Source organism: Callospermophilus lateralis, chromosome 7 (genome assembly GCF_048772815.1).
Source record: "Callospermophilus lateralis isolate mCalLat2 chromosome 7, mCalLat2.hap1, whole genome shotgun sequence".
Taxonomy (NCBI): Eukaryota; Metazoa; Chordata; class Mammalia; order Rodentia; family Sciuridae; genus Callospermophilus; species Callospermophilus lateralis.
In genome coordinates, this window is record NC_135311.1 from 59,289,834 (window position 1) to 59,306,169 (window position 16,336).

General features: G+C 33.0%; 1 protein-coding gene and 1 non-coding gene across 2 annotated transcripts in view; one reads left to right on the forward strand and one right to left on the reverse strand.

Annotated features, from left to right (window-relative positions):
- Dpyd (dihydropyrimidine dehydrogenase) overlaps nt 1-16,336 on the forward strand; it is a 798,303-nt gene that overhangs the window by 576,508 nt on the left and 205,459 nt on the right. The window lies entirely within an intron of this gene.
- On the reverse strand, nt 13,531-13,637 carry LOC143405410 (U6 spliceosomal RNA). Its single transcript, XR_013092107.1, has one exon. It is a non-coding gene; the product is annotated as a U6 spliceosomal RNA (small nuclear RNA).

The following is a 16,336-nucleotide window of genomic DNA, read 5'->3' on the forward strand; positions in this document are numbered from 1 at the left end:
GAGAATGATTTATAAAGCTGGATTTCAATCATGCCAGAAATACCCGACAAGGTTCATGTATGGGTCCTTTATAGGTTGAATTATAGATCAGGTGATTTCATAGTGAGAACACTATCAAAAGAAATCTTGTTTGGTATTCATAAGAGATATTTTCATGAAACTAGGATGGCTAATTAGGCTCTCCACCATACAAGAACTTCTCTCTGAATCACTGGTTTTTAGGGAATCATTATCCTCTTCTTCTCTTTGGACAGTAGTAACACTGATAAATTGTTATCAGCTAACTTTATTAAATCAAACATTAGTTAATTGATGTTATCACCACAAGATTGAGTGGATGATTGGGGAGTTTTTGTGAGTACTGGGAGAAGAAATTAATTGATTTTATTTATTAGATGAGGAAAAAACACTAATGTTATCAGCAACTTGATTAATTATAATCTTTATCCTTGAGAGAATTATTCATTATTGTTCCTAGTTTTAGTTTGGCTCTTTTTTCCCCCTGGTTTTGTTTAAAATTTTGAACTCTTTTTCTGACCTTGTCCCCAAATAATGAGAACATCTTAATATAGCCCCCAACTCAGTGGTTACTATCACTCATCCTATAAATGGTGTTATCCAGCTGTGGTGTGACATTTTCACATGAAGTCCTCTCTGTGGGTAAGAGTCTTTTAAAGATGGTTAAGAATGAGTCCTTCATAGCATAAACTAAAGATATGGCTTTCTTGAAACTGACTTCATGAAGGTAACCTTTATTCATTTACAGCTGCATCAAGAGAAAGAGTAATTGAGCATCTTTCCATGGGGTAAATTCATTTGAAGGAGTTTTGTTGTTCCTTGTGCTTTGGATGCTTTTATTATGGAAGATAGGCATGTTCCTTAGATTTGTTGTTGTTCCATTGTCCTGTGTGTATCCTGTTTACTGAACATATGCACACACATAAGAAGTCCTGAATTTGCTCTGAAGAAGGAACTTTAATACTTTGGGTTCAAAGTAATTTACCTTCAACAAACTTAAAAAATTTGTTACTCATCGTTTTAAATTATTTTGTAAAATTTTGTTTTACCAAAGAAAAGGAAAATCTTGTACTTAATTTTAAATTTCAGATGTTTACTTGAAATTATTAAGTATAAACTTAGTTGAAATAATAGAACACATCTCATTCAGTATTAATACTTATAAATGTTTATTGTTAATTTCTGAGTAGTTCACCTAAGATGATCTTTAAGATTGACCTCTCTTTCAGTCCAAATTTATTGATCACAAATAGAATATCATAGAAAGTCTAAGAAATGATTGTATATTTCTCAAAAAAAAAAAAAACCAACAACAACAATAATGGCAAATTACATAGCTGTTTTTAGGGTCTACATGTAAATGATAAATACCCTGAAATTTCTCTATGTGAGCCACTGGGCACTGAGTGCTGATAGCACCTTAATGGTTATGTCTCCTAATGGTGCTTTCATTTAAAACTGACATGGAAATACTAATAGTAGAAGGCACAGGTTAGAAATATTGCTAGTGATTTGTAGCTCTGTGATGGAGTAGGGCTGAAAATTAGTACAGAGTGTATATTTAGAAAACTTGCACAAATGTGATTCGATCTAGTAGTTTGAAAATAACTTTAGGCATTGCCTCCACTTTGCATATTTTATGATTAGTTTTAAAATGGTTACTTAGGCTAAATTATTGTGGTCATGCAGTAACTTGGCAGCATGCACCCTGACACTGGGAACTGCATAAGTACAAATTCAGTGTGACCCAATCCTATCATGACCTAAAGCTTATTTTGATGTAGGTACTAGTAACTATTTGTGTAAAATCGGGAAGATGAAAAAACACAATAGAATGAAAACTCAGAAGTTTTAGTTACATATTGCTTTAAATAACTATTTTCACATATGCAAGTAAGTGGAGATTTTGGCAGGACTGCTTTAAGTTCTTATATTACATACTACAATTATATCACAAAATACAGTGTTGGTATTTTTTTATTAGGAAGTACTTCTTAATGGGATGGATTTTTTTATGTGTCAATCACATGATTATTGATGCATAAATTCCTTTCAGAAAAACACGCCTACTACCTGTCATAAAATTTAAGCTATTTTAACCATCTTTATCAATAAAAGCTTAAGCTTTAACAGTGAAATGTTTAAAATAATCTGATAGATAAAGATGTAATTTAAATGAATAAAAGTGTGGTGATAAATCATGCCAAAAATAAAAATAATTCAAAGGACAGGCTTACATTTTGTTCTCACTTATCTTTTTTCAATTTGCCAGAATAATGCAAAAATTTTGCCTATTATTCACATATGTAAAAATATTCTCAGACTATCACAAGTTTAACAGATCAAATTGTTAAAGACCTTGTTATACAAATATATATATATATATATATATATATATATATATATATATGTGTGTGTGTGTGTGTGTGTGTGTAGTGTATTTACTAGATAGTCAAAAATAAGCATATCAAATAATGAAGCTGAATTATATTTTTCATTATAGATTATGACTCTTTTGAGTGAAGTGCATCATTACAAATATTCTCATTTAAATAATGCCCATTTGAATATATTAATATAGAGATTGACAAAGAATCCCCTCTTTCATTATATTGCCTTTGCTGGAGCCTGAGTTTCTCACTGTTTAGCCATCGGTCTGTGCAGGAGATCAGAGCCCTAATAATAGATTTTTGACAGTGAGCTCGCCTGCTACCTGTCCTACACAAATCCTCACTGTTCATGTTTGCTTCATGGCAACAAAGCAGACAGAAAGGAAAATGCCAAGTGCTGAGTTTGAGGTACAGCCTTGCCTTGGCTTGACATTTCAGCAGAATAGCAGTTTATGAGATGCATAATTTTTCATCTGGGACTCAGCTGCCATATTCATAGATGCTTACAGCTCATCGACGGACTGGAGCAAGGGCAAAGGTTTAAAGCATAGATCAAGGTCTACAGCCTTTCCTTAGGTATTTTAAAACAACTGTTGTCCTGCAGATAAATAATAGAATGAAACAGCATTTAAGAGCCAACAAATTCTATTTGGCCATTATGTATGTTTTCTTTTGTGCAAAATTAAGAAAATAAAGCAATATTTGTACCATTTTCTAAGAAAATATTTGATAGACTCTGTAAACCAAAGGACTCTGACAAGCATATTAAGAAAACTTACCTTTGCAGCAGTGGTAATGAATTATTAAATTTCTTTCCTCTGTGTGTGTTTTTTCATAAAGAATGATTTCAAGCTTGAAATTAATCAAAAAATGTTCTATTATGAAAGTAAAACTAGAGAGCATTGTGTCACTCTTTGAGCTTGAGTTTAAATATTCACAGATTCATGCATATCTACTGTACTAAAAAAAATCCATGTAGGTACACGTCAGTGGCTGTTTAATTTAGGACTACACATCTCTGTAAGCTTCAGAAACAGTTCACCATGTCACAGTCTCATATAGAACAATGGTACAGTACATTGGATTAATTAAAGAAGCCTTGCAGAGAACTGAGTTCTCAGTATGTCAAGATTTCAGTTTTATGTTAAATATTTTCTAAAGGCCAGACCCTTAAATCTCAGGGGCAGTACCAAGCAGTGAGCTGTGAATTTAACCATAGGCTAACTGCTAATGATAAGGAAAAGAGTCCTAGTTGAGGCAGCTGTAATACAGTCATTGGATTAGGCTATCAATCACTTGGCTCCCTAAGGAAACGGGGAAGAAGACCAAACAGTGAAAAGGGAAATTAGGAAAGGAGGGCATGACTAGAATGAGATTCCTCACCATCTTTATCCATTCGTTGTCTTAAATCCCTGAGCATCAGACCAAACTCTCCAGCATTACTCCAACTATAAAGCCAACACATTTATTCCTCACATCTAGAGGACTATCAAAATGCCATTGCCTCTTCTTTAAATCTGCCAGACGCAAATGCCTGATTACATAAGAAAAAAATGTGGGTGACCCTTGATTTTTGGATTCAGGATTTATATTAATGATTACTTTATGTATCAGGATTCACTCATGTTGGTAAAGGAAAATCTAAACTGCAGCCAAGTTTTTCTTATGGGCATCCTAATTGTGAGGCAAAATTCCAGTACACAGTGGTTCTCAGATTTTAGCGTACATCAGAACCTGAAGATCCGGTGAGAATACAGATTGCTGGACCTTTTCCCAGAGCTTCTGGTACATGAGTCTGGGCGGGCCTGATAATGTGTGCTGCTGACAAGTTCCACATGATGCTTTTACTGCTGCTCTGGGGACCACACTTAGAGAATAGAATAGATGAAGAAAAGTTAGTGCCATTGAGCATTTTAGTCTGAATGTTTTATTTCCAAAGTATTGTCCATGGCTATAATCCACAACAAAATTAGAGAATTATGGTGCTCTGTAAACACATGTAGAATCTCTGCCCATAGATAAGTATCTGAAACAGATTGTCATAAATAAGGTCAGAATTCATTCTTTGAAAAAGTCTTAGAACATAGTATTTAAGGTTTCAGAATAGAAAAGCCATATGTTACTCCATTTAAGATTAAATGTTGAAAGCAAAGCATTGTTTATGCAAAGAGAACCCATTCTGAGTGCCATTGAAGAGAATTTATGGATATCAGTTGTCCTTTGAAAAGAAAACAGGTCTAAGAGGCAGACAAGAGTAAAATTAAGCTCACAATTGTGAAATATAATCCTTTTCTTTCTAACTTTGCAGAGATACTAATACACTGATAATAACTTCTCTCCCAGGACAAGCACTTACCTATAAATTTATGTAGTTATTTTCTCAAACCCTTAAAATGTAGGAGACAACAATATTAGTGTCCTGATACTCTCTCTTAATTTATTTCTTTACCATCATCCCCTTACAAAGGTATCCCTTTATCAGTAGAAGAGAGGAGATCATGAATGCCATGGGGATAAGCTATGTCAGTTCACAGTGTCCCTGTCATTAGCACAGTCACACTATGCTCTGAGAGTCTTCCAAAATTGTGTTTATACTCTGTTTGAGATACTGTTCACCAACAACAGAAGTTATTTGCAGCCATTTTCTGCGTAGATGAATGTCCCCTTGGGCAGCCTGAACAACTAAGTACCTTGTGAATTCCTAATGGAAAACTATATCCTACATTCCAAGAAATCCTTAAGTATGGGGCATAATAAATACTGATCTACACAAGGATTGTGCAGAAGTCATGGGAGAAGCTAGTATCAGAATAAAGTGACAGAGGAGTCTGGTCAGGCCAGCTTCACCCTACTGATGAGTCCAAACTTTGACTCAATTTAGTTATCAAATGTTGGGTCAGAAAGTATACTAAAGAAGCAGGGCATGGTAGCACACACCTCTAATCCCCATCAGCTCAGAAGGCTGAGGCAGGAGGATCACAAGTTCAAAGCCAGCCTCAGCAACTTAGTGAGGCTCCAAGCAACTTAAAGAGACCCTGTCTCAAAATAATTATAATAAAAAAGGACTGGGCATGTAGCTCAGTGATTCAGCACCCCTGGGTTCAATCCCAGTTAACAACAACAAAAAAGAAAGTGTACTAAAGATTTACACTCAACATTTCAGTGGTCTTCACATTTTTATGTTCAATAATACTCCACAATTAAAGTAAATAATAAACTATATAGTCCTCACTTATTTTAAATTGACCTTATACTTTATAGACATTAGTTTAAGTGATGGCATGTTTTGAAAATATTAGTTCTTAAAATTAAATAGTTTTATCACTGTTTCAATATGCCTGAGTCTAAATAGCATTATCATTACTCATTTAAAAATATATAAATTCCAAATAACAGTGAGAAGTTTTACAAAATTTTCTTTCCCTTTGCTTGCACTTCCAGTCAATTCCTCCACCAAATTTTGTTTTTTATCATGTATATTTTATGCTTAAACATTTTTTAATGAAATACCCTATGAGGTAACTCTAACAGAATATATGACTAAAAATGAATATTTATATTTTTTGAATCCCTGGACTAAGCCTTTAAATGATGAAGTTTTTTTTCTTCTGTATTGTTAGAATTTTTATGTTATAATGTAGCAAAATGACACTGATAATTTTTCAACATAAAAGTAAATTTTTGAAAATGCACTATTAATGAGAAAATTGGACTTTTTCACAATAATTTGAACTTATATCTCAATTTCTTCATGCCATTGAGGCATGTTATTCTAAAAGATCAGCATTCCAAATCAGTTTGATTCTACTTTAATGTTTTAAATAAGAACACCAAAAATCTTTGTACATCTTAAGTAAAGGAAATCAGGAGGAAATGTTGTAAGCCAAAAATTACTTAGTGGGCTTCACCAAAAATTATTAGGCAATTTGATGAATTCTATAGTTTATTTCACAGAATGTGGTACTTGGAAATTACCTGATTTGCCAAAACATTTATTGCCCAATCAATAAAATCAATCGCCAATTTAAAGCCCATGCCAATATTCTGACTGGTCATTTTGTTTGTCACCAGAAGTTTTATACTATATTGCATTATGTCTCTATAGTATTTGAGAGCATTAGGAAATAGATTTCCTTCCTTAGATAGGACTGTTGAGAAAAAGAAGATAGGAATAGAAGACACAACATTGTATCTTGGTTACACTTTCTCAGGCATATAAAATGTAAGAAAGAATACATATGGAAATCAGAGCTCTGGAAAATTATTCCTTAAAAATAGTTTCAATTACACACACACACACACACACACACACACACACACACACCTGGGTGTACTTATGTGACAATATTTTGTCCCCACACAATTTTCCAGCAACAAAGCAGGGCCTTGGCTTTCCTTTTCAGTTTTACTCAAACTTAACTATGTTTCTTAAAGTAAAACCTACAATTCTAAGAAAATATTCATTTTTTATTTTTGTTATCATGTGCTTTTGGTAGTGTTTGAAATTTATGTTGATAGACTTTTGTATTACTAAACTAAATTGGTAAGCATTTCTGCATTTCTCAGTACTGGTTACTTAGTTGGAACCAGTTACACAGAGATAACCAGGCTTTTGAATAAGATGGGATAACATCATTTTGTATACCTATTACTTTATTCAACAATTTATGTGCATTCTTATTTAAATAACCCTATGAATTAGATATTATATGGCCCATTTTGCAGACTTAGAAATGCAAAATCCAGATGGGTAAGCACTTCAGAGAGTTTGCATAACCAGGAGATGGCCTAGTCTCTGATCAAGCTTAGATGCATCTCCAATGATGAACTTTGTCCTCCTCCAATCTGTCATGGCTATCTCTATCTAAATGTAGTATACCTGATAAATTCTAATAGGATACAAATGTCAATTACTAGTTTGACTCTTATTCTATTTGGGTTGGCAAATCTGTGAGCATAGCCTCTGTGACCTTTGTTGGAACTGTTGCCCCATGTTACCTATATCATTTGGTCTCTACACTGGGAAATTGAGTTAACTAGGTAAAATAGATATTCTTGAATTCATTCCAAAGATCAAAAGAAAAAGCAGCATTCAGGCATTTTTCTTGAAGTGTAAGTATTCAGGTCTTGCTTGCAATGAAGCTTCTTTCAATATAGCAATAAATGGCTATATTTCTAACTGACTTGGGTAAACTGGTCCATCTATGATGCTGCAACAAAGTTCAGGTGTCCTTCTTAATTTCTTATTTGTAATCCTCAGTCAGTTACAAATACTTATGTTCTTGCAACTGTCTCATATTCTTTTTGGAGAGATCCATCTTTTTTCCCAGCAGTATATCATCTCTTTCATAATTTCAACTGAGCTTGTAAAAGGCACTAGGGAGTAATTCAGATTTGCTGCTTTTTCATAGTTGGGGAGAAAGAGAAGGGCATTTTTAAGGTGGTAAGGTAGGAAAGAAATTAAGGCCAAAAACATACAGTAAGCCTATCCAAAAGAACAAAGGTAAAATAGGGAATCCACACCATTTCTCATTTACCTTGATTTAAAATAAAACAAGATAAAGATATACATTAAATTAAATTAATAACATAAATAAGAAGGTGAGGTAGGTTCTCTTAGCACATATCTAACATGATAGAGTGTGAGAAATTTTAATTAAATTGAATTAACTCCTAAGAAGTGTTTGGATCAGAAACCAGGCGTCCAAGGAATGTTGGAGTTGCTGTTAATTCATTTAGCACATCTTGTTCGTGTTTAATCTGTTTGAATTCTAAGCTTCTTAAGAGCAGGAACCACTCTTCGTTTTCATTATCTTCTGCATAGCTTAGAAAGGTTATAGGCACATAGTAAACATTTATTAAGCCCTATATGATTTTTAGGATTCATAAGTATCAGGGATCAGGGGGGTTTTGTCATCAGATCACCTCTTAATTTTGCCTCAAAATCTTTTACTATGCTGGTGAGCTTTTGTAAGCTTAGTTAGAAATATTTTTTGTTTTTGTTTTTGTTTTTTTTTTTTTGTTAGGACGGATTGTAGGTGATGGGGATTGAACCCAAGGGAATTCAACTACTGAGCTGCTGCATTTCCATCCCTTTTTATATTTTATTTAAAGACAGAATCTCACTAAATTCATTAGGGCCTCCTTAAGCTGCTGAGGCTGGCTTCAAATTTGTAGTCATCTTGCCCCAGCCTCCTGAGCTGTTGGGATTATAAGTATGCACCACGGTACCTGGCCAGAAATCTTAACTAATAGGCTATCTTATTATGTGTCAGATCCTAAAAGGTTTGTCATATGATGTCAATTAATTGTCAGAATAACCTGATCTGGTAGGCACAATTAGTGGTCTGCTTTATGGAAAAAGAAACAGAGGCACAGAGAGATCAAGTAAATTCTGTAAAATCACACAGCTGTTATCCAAGTACATTTGAATCTATACTTAATACTACATACTTAACCACAGTGCTACAGCTGCCTTTCCTGCTCATTTTGTATTAATTTATTCTATTATGTTTTTGTAATGTACTTAACATATTGGAGGATAAAAACAGCCACTTTTCTGTTTCTTTAACAAAAACTTTTGAAAATAATCTATAAATAAAGCACTAAAATTAATCACTGTTTTAAAAAGTTCACAGCAATGACAGTCACAATTATACCATAAGTGGTCTAGTAAACCTCTCAATATTCTTATTAGCCTCAGTGCTTTATGCATTTCTCATATTAATATGCTGAGAAATAACACAAAGAATCATGTAATTTTCAAGGCAAATGCCAAAGGTTAAATTATTCAAATAATTTCTGTGTTGGATTTTTATTCACTAGTTCCAAACATTTGGTCTTTTACTTTAGTCCAATATTAAAAGGAAATTATTAATTTCACCATTAAGCAGTATAAAATGAAAACATAATAAAAATAAATTGAGCCAATGATAATACTTTGAGTAGTTGAAATATCTTTTTGCCTTTGCTATCTGAGCTCCCCAAATTTTTAAGCTAATAACAAGTTTTCACTAGATGAGGGTGTGGTTATATTTGTAGAAGTGTGTGTATGTGTTGTGTTTCTACCCTACACATTGTTCTAAATTATATCCAAAGACCACTAATTTCACCTTCTTATATAGGTTTATAAAAGGGATCACCAGGGTCCTTAGTGTGAGAATTGTTACCTGAGAAGCTTTTGAGATCTGTTAATTCCTTGGTCCAGAGAACTATGGACTCACTAAAGTTACGCTGAGGTCAGAAATACAGTTTTCAACAAGCATTTAAGAGAATTCTGAAACCTAGGATCTTCAATCCCCTCTTTGAGAGAAAAAAAATAATAAAATAAAGCCTAATGTTAGGAACACTACCATGATAAGATCTAATAATTTTACGTAATAAAATTTGAGGTGTTTGTATTATGGTTAAGATATGAAATATGTCCCAAAAGCTCATGTGTGAGACAATGAAAGAAAGTTTAGAGGTGAAATGATTGGGTTATGAGAGCCTTAAACCATCAGTGCATTAATCCACTGATAGGGATTAACTGGGTGGTAACTGTAGCACCAGGGTGTGGCTAGAGGAGGTGAATAGCATTGGTTTATATTTTGGCCATAGTGAGTAAGAGTCAGAGTCAGTCAGTCTCTCTCTCTCTCTCTCTCTCTCTCTCTCTCTCTCTCTCTCTCCCCCGCCCCTTCTTGTTGACTTGTCCTGAGTTGTATTCCTCCTTCACACCCTTCTGCCATGGTGTTCTGCCTCAGCTGGTGCCAAAACAATGGAGTCCATTTTCTATGGACTGAAACCTCTGAAACTGTGAGCTCCCAAATAAACTTTCCCAGCTCTAATTATTCCCTTCAGATCTTTTGGTCACAACAACAAAGTAGCTGACTAAAACAGTTTGTTTTAGAAAGAGTGAAATGAAACAAAGTATTTTTGATGGAATATCTGGTCAAAGATCACTACTGCTAGTAATTCAATGTTGAATTTTAAATGAGTAGACTCTTAAGAGGACTCTCAAAAGGTCTCACTGAAATATACAAAGATATAGAGGATGATGAAAATTCTAAGGAACAACGTAAGTTCACTTTAAGTCAACTGTCAGAATTATGAAATTCTTGTAAGTACTTTATGTCATGAGGTTTACATACAGGTATTAAGCTTAAGGTGATGGAATACATTATTGAAAGCCCTTCTTTAGCCTCCCTAAGTGATGACCAGGTATTTCTGGGAATGTATGCATGATTATATGCATCAAAAGGCTGCTACTGTATGGATGCTGTCTGTAAATGGTCTAAGTATTTGTGTGTTTGTGTACGCGCGCGCGCGCGTGCACAAGCATATCCCTATAAACTAGAGCTTGATGTAAATAAAGGAATGAAGAACTCAACACTTTAGTACCTAATTATGGCAGGAAGGATTGCAGTGGTATCAATTCCAAAGGATAGAACCCACAATGAAAAAAATCTCTCTATGAGCAAGGAGTTGCTGGGGGGCAATGACTAATGTTTAAGAGCTCTAATCCTCAGAAGCCAAGATCCTCAAGTAGAATCAGACTAAAAATTCTTAGTCATTATTTACTGTGAATTATATATATGAGTGTGTTACACACACAATGTCTATATACTTTATACAGAGTATGTGAGATTAAAGTAAGGAAGCAATTTAAAACTCTTCATCTTTAATCTCCCAGAGTTCCAAGGAAGTCAGCTTGATACTTCCTATTTGGCTTTGGGCTCTGAGCATCAGTGTTGTGTTCTCTCTCATTCTGAAAATGGGACTTGCCCAACCAAGAAGATAGAAAAGGCATAGGCAGTTCATAGGGCCTGAGACAAAAAAAAAATACAGAATGAATAAGAAAAAGGGTAACAATGGGATGATAGTGAAGAAGAAAAATATAATAGCACAAATAACACAATGTTGTGACAACAAAATTGAGATGGTGGGAAATGTGCTATGAACTCCAAAAATAAATAAATAAATAAATAATATAAAAGAAAGAGCACAGAGAATCAAAATCAGCAAAGTAAAGCCCTAAAATAAAGTCATGATGAAGGAACCAGAATGGGAGTGGAACAACAGAATAATTCAAAGAAAAGAAGAATTTCTAGCATTTACTTAGGACTTGTTATTTGCTTATCACCATTCTAAGCTCATTTCTATGTTTTAACTAATTTAACAGACACTCTTCATGTATCAACTCAGAATGAAAGGCATATATTTAACTTAACTTTTCTGAATAATAATAATAATAATAATAATAATAATAATAATATTTTTAAAGCATGCTGCTATATAGAACCCACTGATTACTGAGAAAAATCCATAAGGAAAATTCTACCTAAGCACATTCCAGAAAATATTTTGAATTATAAGAATGAAAAACAATTTGGTTAGGCTCTGATGTAATCTCACAAAATGAAATAATGAAAGAAAGTGGAGTGGTGCATATTTCTTGGAGAAAGAATAACACAGCCAAATAGATATTCAGGTCTCAATTCAAGAAGAAAATTCTCAAGTATACAATGGCACAGAAAATATACTATCCTTTAAAAATATTATTGAAGATTATATAGGAAACATCTGAGGATGAATTGCAGCAGTGATTTTTAAGTTATGGCTTTTGTACCCCGACAAGCACCACATGGGAACTTATTAGAAGCACAAAATTTCAGGGCCAACCCCAGAAAAGCTGAATCAGACACTATGGGGTGGGGGATCCAGCAGTTTCTTTTAACAAGCCCTCCAGGCAATTCTGATACATGCTCAAATATGAGAGTCACTGGATTATATGAATTAATTTAAAAAATTGGAGGTTCAGTGCACAAATTTAATCTTTTAAAAAATTAATCACATATTGAAACTTAAATAATTATTGGAAGTTGAGTTTTAAAACTGAATTATATTATCAAAAAATAGTCCTAAAACAGTATCCACAAATATTAATGAAATGTTAAAAGGAAATTACTTTAACAAAGAATAATTAATGAGAAATAACAACAGTTGGTGGGTGGAGTTTCAGGTGTTCAAAACTGTTTAGCTGAAATAGGATATTGTTTTAAGGTGCCAATTTTTTGACTTTGATAAGTGTTTAAATATAGATTGAAACAGTCTTTTGAAAAATTTAAGGCTAAGTACTATTTGAAGTAATAAAAATTTAGAAGAGGACATGTACTATGTAATTTCCTCATTGATAATCTCTAGTAATCCTCACTGATATATTTCCTGTTGCTAGACTGGCAGGAATGAAGTACACCATAAACATTGGATGAATGTTCAAAATTGAGGCCTAATATAAGAAATGTGGTTTTATAATATAATTGGAAAACAATATATGAAAGTCATAATAAACAATATAGTGTTCAAATGCATAAAATTTTGAAGAAACACATTTTGAAGTAGGATAATTAATTGACATTTATCTGCCTGAGTCTTCCCACCTATGTAAGAATAAGAATGCCACTTTCAGAGATTTTTTAGTGATGATTAAGTTAAATGTTACATAAAAATCTACGGATAATATTTATGGTACATCTTCTTTACAGTGGTTACATAAACAGTTCCAGAATATTTCCATAATGGAAAAATTACTAAGAAGCTAGAATACAAAAATCAGATTGTTTAAAAAGCAGCAAATAAGTTTTATACCAATTTTGGTTGTGAATGTAAATATATATTAATTGGTAGGAAACTGAATTCAACAATATATTTAAAAAGCTAGGCATCTTAACCATGAAAGGAACCATCCAGGAATGCAAGGATGGCTTAACATTGTCAACCTTATTAACATAATATATTATATACCAATGTCTAATATGAAAAGGTTAAAATTACCTGAAAGTGATCTGAAAAGGCACTCTAAATTTTTAGTTTCAATTTGTTTGAAAATTATAGAAACAAAAGTTCTTTATTATAAATATCAATTATTATAATTGAGAATATTGATCTTAAAAATTCCAAGTCTTACTTAATAGCTTGTTTTTAAAAGTATTCTCATAAAATAAATATAAAGACAAGGATATAATTGGGAGCATTGTTATTTAATATTGTTCTGGAAGTTATGTCAAACATATAATATGAAAGAAGAAATACACATTTTTATTTATTTTTTATTGATTTTATTTTTTTAAATACACGACAGCAGAAAAATATTGAACGCTTCACGAATTTGCATGTCATTTTTGCGTAGGGACCATTCTAATCTTCTCTGTATCTTTCCAATTTTAGTATATGTGCTGCTAAAGCAAGCACAAAATATACATTTTTAGAGAATAAAATCATTGTTTTTGCAAATGCTGTGCTTATATATGTAGGAAACATAAATTTTAAATCTCAGAATTCATGAAAGTGTGGGATAGTCAGATGACAATGGTGATGGTTAGGTATTAGAGAAACTGCCTTTTAGTTAAGAGTTCCTACATGTTGGCACTGAACTAAACAGCTCTCACAAACAACCACTGCATAAATGAGGAAAATAATACCAAAGACTTGGGTCCATTGTTGTTTGATGACAGATCTGACTGATTCAAAAGTATGGTTCTTAGACACAGTGCTTTCCTTGTATACCAGAGATAAACTTCAGTTGCATTCCTATACATCAGCCAAATATAAATAAAATAAAATATTTAATCTTAACAAAATGTATATGGGACAGAAAGAAACATAACTACTTGGGCATAGAGAAGCAGATTTGAATATAATAAAAAGCATATTATGCTCTTAGCATAACAAGATTCATTCTAGTAAATATGTCATTTAAATTGTTATAGATTTAATTAGATCACAAAACTAAAATTATGTTAATGTGGGGGAGCAAAAGTGAACAGGAAAAAATCTTACTAAGAAAATTCACCCACTTTTAGATATTCGTTGTCCCCCAAAAGTTCTTCTATGAGACAGTGTAAGAAAGTTTAGAGATGAAATGATTGGATTATGAAAGGATTGACCTAATCAGTGTACTAATCCCCTGGTAGGGATTAACTTGGTGGTAACTGTAGGCAGGTAAGCTGTGGCTGGAGGAATTGGGTCCCTGGGGGCATGCCACTGGGGTTTAGACTTTGTCCCTATTGAGCAGAGCTCTCTGTCTGCTTCTTCATGGCCACTTGGGCACCTTTCCTCCACCCTGATGATCTGCTTCACCTCACTCCCCAGGGAATGGACTTGGCTGTCTGTGGACTGAGAACTCTGAAACCATGAGCCCACAAATAAACTTTCCCCCTTTACTTGTTCTTATCAGATCTTTTTGGTCACAGCTGAGGAAAAAAAGCAGTGAAAAGGACATATACAAGAAATGATTTAAACTAAATTCAGAATTATGATAACTAAAACAATGTTTACTGGCACAAGAACTCACGGATAAAGCCAGTGGAAACAGAACTCTGAAACAGATTCTAATCTCTCAAATATAACATATTATAAAAGAAGACTTTCAGATCAGTTGGGATAATATATTTTATTTAATAAGTAATGGATGAGTAAAGCTATTTAGAGGAAAATGTAAATGTTTTCTTTTTGCGATACATCAAAATAAATTATAGATTAATAACTTAAATAACAAGTACACTAATTAAAACTATTCAAAAAGGAAAGAAAATGGCAAATATTTGCCTTTTTTGAAAAAATGGGAAAGAAAAGGTTTCTAAAGAGAAAAAAAGAATGCAAAAATTTCAGGGAAGACATTAGATATATTCAACAGCATCATTATTTTAAAACTTCTGTAACTGAAAAAAACATGAGTAAAATTAAAAGGACAGCATAAACCTGTGTTCATAAGATAACAGTAATATAGTTGCTTCAGAGTCAAGGTACATGCACTCCTCATGAGAGAATACCAGGTAATAAAATAGCCATATCATCAGCAAAAGCTTTACAGTCAACACACTAACACAGATGGGTTTGCTGTCACCCAGCATCTCTCACTGTAGGTTTATAGTGTGCCATTAAGGTGTGAGTCAATAAAAGCCACTCTACACTGCTCTGACTTATATGAGACAGATTTTTTGAAAAGTTTTTTTGAGCACTAGATGGAAAACAGCTGATAACCACAAATGAAAACTCTTCAAACCAAGTATGCAGAGACATGTAAAGTGAAGCAAGAGCAAGCTACTTTTGAATATCAAAGTGTTAAAATATTTTAAAGGAAATATGTCATTCAAACATGGTTCTCAAATAGAAAATTTTATATTATAATTTGGAATATTGTGGAGAAAACATTATTCCTTGCATGACTAAGCAGTGTCATTTAGGAATCTTGTTTAATTTACTATTGCTGTTAGACTCTCTTTATTTCTGGTTCCCATATATTCCTTAGTATAGTTATTTATCTAGACTTCAGTGTAAGAACTCCCTGAGATAGTCTAAGCATTCTGAGAAATTTTATGCAAAAATTTTAGTCATGAATATTTGAAAGTATCTTCATTTTGTCTTCATAGTTAATGATAATCTGATCTGGCATAAAATTTTTGCATTGAAAATCACCTTTAACTAAGTATTTTTAAACAATATTCCAATTTATTTTGTAAGATGTTAAGAAATGTGATCCCAATTGCTCTCATCTACTCTTTTGTATATGTGACTAAATGAATATGTGTGTGAATACACACACACACACAGAATATACATATCACACACATACACCTCAAATTTTTTTTTACATAGGGTGTTCTTGTTATCTCTTGTGATCTGATTTTTACAATGAAGATTTTCCTTTCAATTTATTGTTAAGTATTCAAGCTTTTTCTATCTGGAAAGTTTATGTTCAGCTCTGGAAATTCTCAGGCATTTGACATGTTTTTCTCCATTCTTTTAGACATTCTACTCTTTAATTTATGTTATAGTTTAGATATAAGCTGTCTTCCAAAAGCTCATGTGTGAGAGGATGCAAGCAAGTTTAGAGGTTATGTGATTGGGTTAATATAATCCTCGTGTTAACTGGGTGGTAAATGTAGGCA